The sequence below is a fragment of the Capsicum annuum genome, chromosome 11, assembly GCF_002878395.1.
Source record: "Capsicum annuum cultivar UCD-10X-F1 chromosome 11, UCD10Xv1.1, whole genome shotgun sequence".
In the NCBI taxonomy this organism is placed as follows: domain Eukaryota; kingdom Viridiplantae; phylum Streptophyta; class Magnoliopsida; order Solanales; family Solanaceae; genus Capsicum; species Capsicum annuum.
This window is the reverse complement of record NC_061121.1, coordinates 180,546,617-180,554,878: the sequence shown is the minus strand read 5'-3', so window position 1 is coordinate 180,554,878 and position 8,262 is coordinate 180,546,617. Positions and strand designations below refer to the sequence as shown.

The following is an 8,262-nucleotide window of genomic DNA, read 5'->3' as shown; positions in this document are numbered from 1 at the left end:
CTTAGATTTTAACTTTTCATTTCATAGATGATCGAATAAGTTTTTCGTCGACATAAGATGCGTCCAAAGCGGACACTCCGTGAAGGAGTTATGGGTAATTTAAGTCCTAGTCATAAAACACCGTCATTCTTGTCCTTGGTACGTCGCGGATAGGGTGTAAATGACGATGGTCAATTTCCAGTGGGACTCCGCGATATTGGCGCATCGCGAAGTGGGCCAAATTTCCATTCATCAATTTTTAGTGAGCCACCGCAATAGTGGCGCGTCGCGGTGGCCCATGAAATCGGGCTCCCAGTTATATTATAATACCGGTCTCATTAAGGGTACATTGGGTATTTTCCCACACACTTATCAGTCCAAACACGATATTTCAACCTCAATTGAGCATATTACTCATACATTCACTAAAAATATTCAAGAACACTCTCTAGGGTTCCATATCGATAATCCAAATAAATCAAGATTCAACCGTGGGTTTTCAAAAAAAATTGAAGATTTGGAATCCCCAAGTCGTGAGCATCAAGAAGCATCCTTTAAATTTTTAGATAGAGGTACGTGGATTTTATCCTAAAAAAACTACGTGGGCTTAAAACCATTAGAGCATGATTTTTAGATTTTTATGCATGAATTTTAAAGGGGTTTTGAAATCTATGTTCTAAATTATGTACTCCGAATGTTTTAATGTTACTATTGTTTTGTCCTTGTGGTCCTATCCCCTAAATTGATTTACATGTATACGTATATATATGGAATTGGAGATTTAAGATCGCTGAGAGCATAAATTATGAACTCCCTCTCTTGTATTGAATTAAAGATTTATGATTTTGTGATTTGAAAGATGTTTTCAAAATATTATAGCATTTGAGCATGATTTGAAATTGTTGAGAGGGTGTTTCTTGATATAAATATGTTCTTGTGTTTAAGAGAAAGAATTGCATGTGAATTGAGAACTTTGACATAACCACCTTGTACTGTACTACTGAAATGCTTGACAAAGATGAGTTCCTTGCATATGTTTACATGAGGTTTGAGAAAGAGTTTTTTTGAATTGAAGTATTGAAATGGTGGTCCCAGAACTTGTGTTTTGAAAACAGAGATTTACGATAGACTAATAATGGCTCAGAGATGTGACTTGTAAGTCAATGGTATGACGATATCATATGTATTTATGCCATAACAGATTATGTTTTCAAAGCATGTTTTCAGAGTTTGTTTTCAGAGACTGTATGTTTTGATAGAGTTTTAAAAAGGGGCTTAAAGAGGGTTAGGTGGTTACCCGAAGAAGGCGCGAGTTCAAGCAACTCTTAGCCTAAAATCTTATTTGTCTATACGGGTAGATTATTATTGTACGCTGGCAATGACCGTGTGGCGTAGTAGATTCAGAGACTCCGATCCTTGCGGCACACTTTGGTTGGGGGATTCTCTGCCGAGTTAATGGCAGTTTCCATATAGCCCATGGAATTTTTCAGAGTTGTAGGGTATACCACCTAGCGCTGAAGTAACACAAATTTCTCAGAGTTGAGATGATTTTTACAAAGTCTTTAAAATGCCCATGTGAATTCTTACTATATGATATACTTATGAAATGTTTTAAATTTCTCTCATATATGTTGAATAATAAATGGTTATTTTGGATATGCTCTGTGTACCAGTATATCTGTATTGACCCCCCTCTTCCCCCTACCTCTCAGGTTCTGAGACTCAGTCTAGGGGTTCAGATAAGCAGTAGATAATTCAGACAGCTGATAAGATTGTGCAGTTCTGAGCCTTCTCTATTCCAGAAGACCTGTCTTTTCATATTGTGTCACTTATTTCAGTTTTGGTCTACTAGAAGACTTGTCCCAGTTTCAGACAGTTGTCAGATTTTCATGTAGTAGAGATTTCGCAGACTGAGTTAGATGTTATTTAGATATAGATGATTTACAGTTCCCATACTTATGTTGAATTCAGAATTGACCATGTTTCCGTAGCAGATTATGTTTCCGCATCTTCTTTTATTAAATGAATGTTTTGTGCATCATTACCTGATAGAGAAGGGCGTTCCGGGCCTTCATGGTTTGGGATGTCCGTCACGGCCAGTCCTAAGTTCGGATCGTGACAATCGGTCAATTTAATTTTGCACACCCCAACACATAACCTTAATTAAGAAGAAACATAGAACTATAGCCAATCATGCATAAGTCAATACATTCACAAACAACATCGAGACCCTTGACCTCTTACTAGCACACATTTTAATTTTGCTGAACTTCCAAGACACTAAAAATAGATTAACCACATTGATCACCCCATTTTTTGCACATTTCCTCCTCATCACCTTCAACGGTAGGAATTAAATTATAAAAATTATCAAAAGGATAAAAGTGAAAAGAAAGGAAAGAAAACCCCTCTTACCTTAACTTCATTAAAAAGCAATTTTTTTATTTAGCAACAACTAATCATGCTTGCTAGCCATGAGCATTTTCCCTGTCAAACCACAAGACAAAGCTTCTTTGGGTATTTTCTTAACAAGAGGAACACCTTCAGCAAATATTACTCTCATTCCCATATGCAAATGAGGCTCAATGTGACAATGAAAAGCCCAAACTCCGGGATTATCTGTCACAAATCTTAATGCAGTCCATCCATAGGGAAAAATCAAAGTTGTATTTCTCAATGGTGGATTCTTCAAATTGAACTTCTTGACATCCTTTTCACTATACTTCCCTTCTCCGTATCCCAAAACCCAAAAATCATTTCCATGCAAATGCCATGGATGAATTTCACTTGCTCCTTTAGTTAAGGCATTGGCATTTTGTAGGATAATGTCAATTGTTGTATTGAACTTAAGCATATACACACCACTGCCTACGAAGAATTAGAATTTGGTGCTTGTGTCATGACATCATAGTCTTTAGGGAAATTGTCTGGTGGAGGTCTAGTGTCGAAAGCACTGACATATTGAATGGACCCTAAATAGGGGGTCGTTGGCAAGACTAATGACACATTATTAATAGCCATTTTGTGTAACCATCGATTTTATTTTGAGTATTGAGAAAAATAATACGACGATGGTTCTGAGGTGGTGGCTTAGGTGATCCCATTTGGGCAAAAATTTTGTTAGAAAATGACTTACTATGGTTATAATCATTCCAAAGGGGTGCAATAGGTGGTGGTAATAATGTAGGAACTTTGGATGCTGAGTTTGGGAGGTAGTTCAGTAGGGTGAGGCCTTGTGGTGTTTTTGGTTCTCTTCCTCTTACACTTATTGAAATCCACTAGTTTTTGGAAGGGTCTTGATCTGTGGTGAAAATAATTGAATAGCTTTCACCTGAATAAATGTCCATGTCTTGTACCGAAAATGGTTCAACAAAGTTTCCATCTGCCTCTACCACCATCATCTTGTGACCCTATACATATAGACGTGTATACATGTGAGAAATTTGATTTCTTTTCTTTCTTTTTCAAAATCAACCCCAAAGGTAAAATATGCTCCATCCATCTCAATTTCTGAGACATTTTTCGTTATGAAGAGTCAATTTGAAAATTTTTTGAAGCTAAAGTGATTAGATTAACTTAATATTTTAAAATTAAAGTTTATATCTTCAAAAACTATATAAAATGTACTATAAATAGCAATTATTCTCATGCTGATACAATAAAAATTATATTTTAAAATGTGATCAAACTTTGCATAGTTTGGATATCGATAAACAAACAGTATCACAAAAATTAATGAGAGAGGAGCACTTTGATATGCCATATTCTGTCCTGCTGAAGAAAATACTCGTTAGCGTAGCTAAAACTTTCATATTTGTCAAGAGCAGAATCTAAAATAATGCATCTTTTAGTTCTCCAAAAGCTTACCTTTAATTTTGTGTTAGTAAAACTCCTAGTGCTTGACACTATGATACAAACTTTAACATATTATGTGTACACGAAGGTCCAATTCCCACCAAGTGAACATGTGCTAATTAAGTTATTCTTCCACTATAGATGCCTTTATCAAATTCAATTTTCTAAGTGATACCAGTAGTCATGAGAAGCCCGTGCAATGCATGACCTAATATGTATTTTAAATTAATATTATAATAATAATAAAAAAATTATAATATTTATTTATTTATTTAAAGAAATATTTTTTTTTATTCTACAATCTACTAAATGTTGTTGATATTCATCCATTCTCAATTGCTCTTTTTAATTGCGAACTTGACCTATTTAGTCTAATAATAAATATTTTTTCTCCATATTATCTCTTAATGATTGACTAGGTAAAAAAAAAAATAGATATAATATTACGTAAATTTGGTTATTAAGTATTTTATATTACTCTCAATCTTAATTTATGTGACATCTTTCAAATTTATAAATCCAATCAAATTTGTTTTTAAGAGTAATTTCATTTATTTTTTTAAAATATTTTGAATTATCAATCATTTGACTCAAATATATAATTTGTTTCAAAAAGCTTAAAGATTCTATGTTCAAATTCATAATTAAATTTAAATATTTCACTATCAAAATTTGATCTATATCAAATAAATTGAAACAAAAAATATATATATTTATATTCTATTACTCTAAAAATACTTAAGAGTTATTCAAAATTGGAATAAAAGATTTATAATTATTCTTGAAAGAAATTTGTGAATTACTAAAATATTTAAAAAAAAACAAAAAAGAAAAAACAAAGAGATATACTAACAGCCAATTCAAGTAATCGATGCAGAGCATAGCAGACCCCAATTATAAGACTAAAAAGAAATAGTGTAGTTAATGAGGTTTGATCTCAAGACCCTTGACATAAAAATTGTGGCTTCATTCATTAGATCAGACATCGCTTTTATTTTTTAAGTACACAGCTGAAGCAGATATATTGACGGTCTGTTGCGTGCTTCATCTGTGTGCTTTCCCTCTTATTAGTAATATATATATTCATATATTCGAAAAATTCATGATTAAATTTAAAAAATTGTTACTTGTCTAGATTCTAATTGCAATAGAAAATTTGGGATGGAGGAAATAGAAAGTAAGAAAAGAGCTTCTTTTTTTTTCAGTTTCACGAAATGAAACAATGTCCAATTAGGCAATTACCACACAGTTCGTGAACATTGTTCGTATATAGCTAACTAGTATATATACCCGCACAATGCGCGGATAAAAATATTATTTCTAATCTTTTCGAATTATGTTGTTCGAGCATGTTAAATCATATTACCTTAAACAGAATTCAAATATCATATTGTTCCTTAATAAAATAAATTCCTTTAACCACAAGGATGGGTGTGGTGGTTCAGCACCTCACTTCTTAAGCAAGGGGTTGGGGGTTCGATCCCCACCTCTGGTGAATGGAGAAAACTTTGTGACCAGTTTCCTATCGCTTAGTGCGCTGACCGTGGAACGGAGGATTAGTCTCACGACTGCCGGCTATGGAGATACCTTAGGAAACCAAAAAAGAAATAAACTCCCACCTCCCCAACCATTCCATAGCCAAAGCTATACAAATAGTGACAATGAATCCTAAAATATTTAAAAAAATTATATTTCATATTTTATTTATTATATTGTTCACTATTTTAATTTATCATTAACTTGTAAATATTAATTTTTAATAGCTTATCAATTAATGTAGTTATTAAGTGCTCTTTTGATTCATATGAAATAAATATATTAATTTTGTTTACTTGTGATTGTTTTTTCATTTTTATTCTATTATTTACATCTTTTCAATTTAAATAGATAGTAAAATATGTATTATCTATTTACTATATTATATTTTCAAAATTAGTTCAAAATATTAACCCCACCCTACCCCCACTCCCCTATCTTTACAGTTTTTTCTATATTCTCTTGTATTTTAATTTTTATATTCTTACTTATTTCAAAACATACAATGCTAATTTACAATTTAAGTTAATTTAAATTTTTATACTTTAGTATTCCTTTAATTCATTATTTATCAAAATTTTAGTTACTATTTATCAAAATTTCAGGTACATTATATGTATTATTTAAGATTCTATTTATTATAGTTAAAAATACTTTTTTATCTAAACAGAAAGCCACATCCTTTAAATTTTTTACACTATAATTGTAACTTGTTTTCTAATTTTGTCTTGACTTATAGTTATGTGTTATTTATACTTTTACATATTTATTTATCAATTTTTTTAATGTTCTTACTTATTATTTTTTTTTAATGTATAAATAAATATGTATTTTTCTAATTCTTAAAATTTAATTTAGTTCTTAACTTGTATGATTCATAATTTTCCCACTGTTTGAATTTATCTATCATACCTTATTTAAAATTATAGTTTTATGTTAATACAAAATATAAATAGAGATATAATTTGAGTATTTTTAAAATTATAATTTTATATTATTATTATTATTATTATTATTATTATATATAAATAGAAACATTGATTGATTATTTATATATTTAAATTTCTATAATTAATAAGTTCTGCATTACGTGAAATTAGAATTATAAGGTTTTCTTTTTATGTATAATATAAATAATAAAATGAAACATAGAGTAGATTTTACCAAAAAGAAGCATATAATAGAAGAAGACTCTAATATAATCTAATTTAATTTTTTAGTAGTACTTATTGTTTAAAATTTATAGTAACTTCTTATTTGAGATAAACACTTCACATCTATTGGAGATAATTTTATCTCATGTTCACTTTTAATTTATTTTAATTCATATTTTTTAAAAAAAATTATTACCTTTGTCTCTAGGATTAAAAAGAATTCAATATTATACGGAACTACTAAAAATGAATGAAAACATACCACTTGTTATATAATATAATGACACGCAAAATTAGTAAAAAAATTTATTAACAAATATAAATTGCAAGTAAAATTTTGAAGAAAATAAATAAAAGTATTTAAATACCTACAAATTTATTTGATACCCCCCTAAAAAAAATATGTATGTAAATGTAGTATTATTCTAGAGTCGTCTTTATGCTTAATAGAAATTTATTAAGATAAAAAAATTATGACATAATAATATTCATGCACATACAAGTATATTTACATTTATTCTTTATGAAACTGATCTGGTCAATCTCCTTTATATATATTTCGAGTCTCCATTGTACTTGTTGATTTCTCAAATATTCATATGCATTTTTTAAATATTTACGTACATCATATCCGTGGAAACTTCAGACTCCTTAGATGTATCTGTGATTAAAAAATAATAATATTAATAATAAATAATACTAAATTAATTAAAAAATAAATTAAGCATAAAAACATATCTTGATAGTTATTCGTAGAAATCTAATGATTAACATCACTTGTAATTTTTTTATCCATGATAGATACATTTATGATAAAAGACAAATACAATATTAATCATAAATACTAATAAATAATTAAAAAGCTAAATAAGTGATTATTGCTAAGAGATCGATGATAGTCTATTCAATCAAATAAAAGACATTTCATAATCATACTAACAAAAATAAACAACTACAGCAACTACGTCAGAGATTTATTTTATACCGTTCTTTTGAGTGTATCTTCATTGAAGATATAAACAAATTACAAATGTATCAAACATCAATGATCATTAAAAAATTATAATATCAACAATAAGTTTTTAACTTTCTTTGTTATGTTTTTTTCTATTTTTTTAATAGTATTAAACGTAAATATAAGATAATCGAAGAAGTCCATCGTATGCATAAACTTATAAATTAAGAATTACATGAACATAATCAATCAAAATCTATACCAACTTAATTTAATATCAATTTTCACAAAGTATTAGGTGATAAAAGGTAAGCCAAATATCATAAGTACATCATTTCTGATAAATAATAAAAAAATAATAATAATAATCAATAATGATTGCACGTAAAATACACCAAATAACTGTTAATTGCCTTGAAAATAAATCAACTTCACAACTAAACAATTAATTTTTCAGTTTAAATTTTATAATAATCTTATCAGTGGAGATAATTGAGGTATTTTCAATTTATATTTAAATTCAAACAATACTACTTCTACTACGTATGTAGTTGTTGATATTATTATTATTATTATTATTATTATTATTATTATTATTATTATTATTATTATTATCATTATTATTATTATGATTATGATTATGATTATGATTATGATTATGATTATGATTATGATTATTATTATTATTATTATCCTACTACTTCTACATATTATGTATTACTATTGCTTCTAACACTATACTACTATTACTATTACTACTACTACTACTACTAATTATTATTA

General features: G+C 28.7%; 1 pseudogene; it reads right to left on the bottom strand.

Moving 5' to 3' along the window:
* Positions 1–2,434: 2,434 nt before the first annotated feature.
* The window catches only part of LOC107847089, a 50,731-nt pseudogene continuing 44,903 nt past the window's right edge, over positions 2,435–8,262 (bottom strand).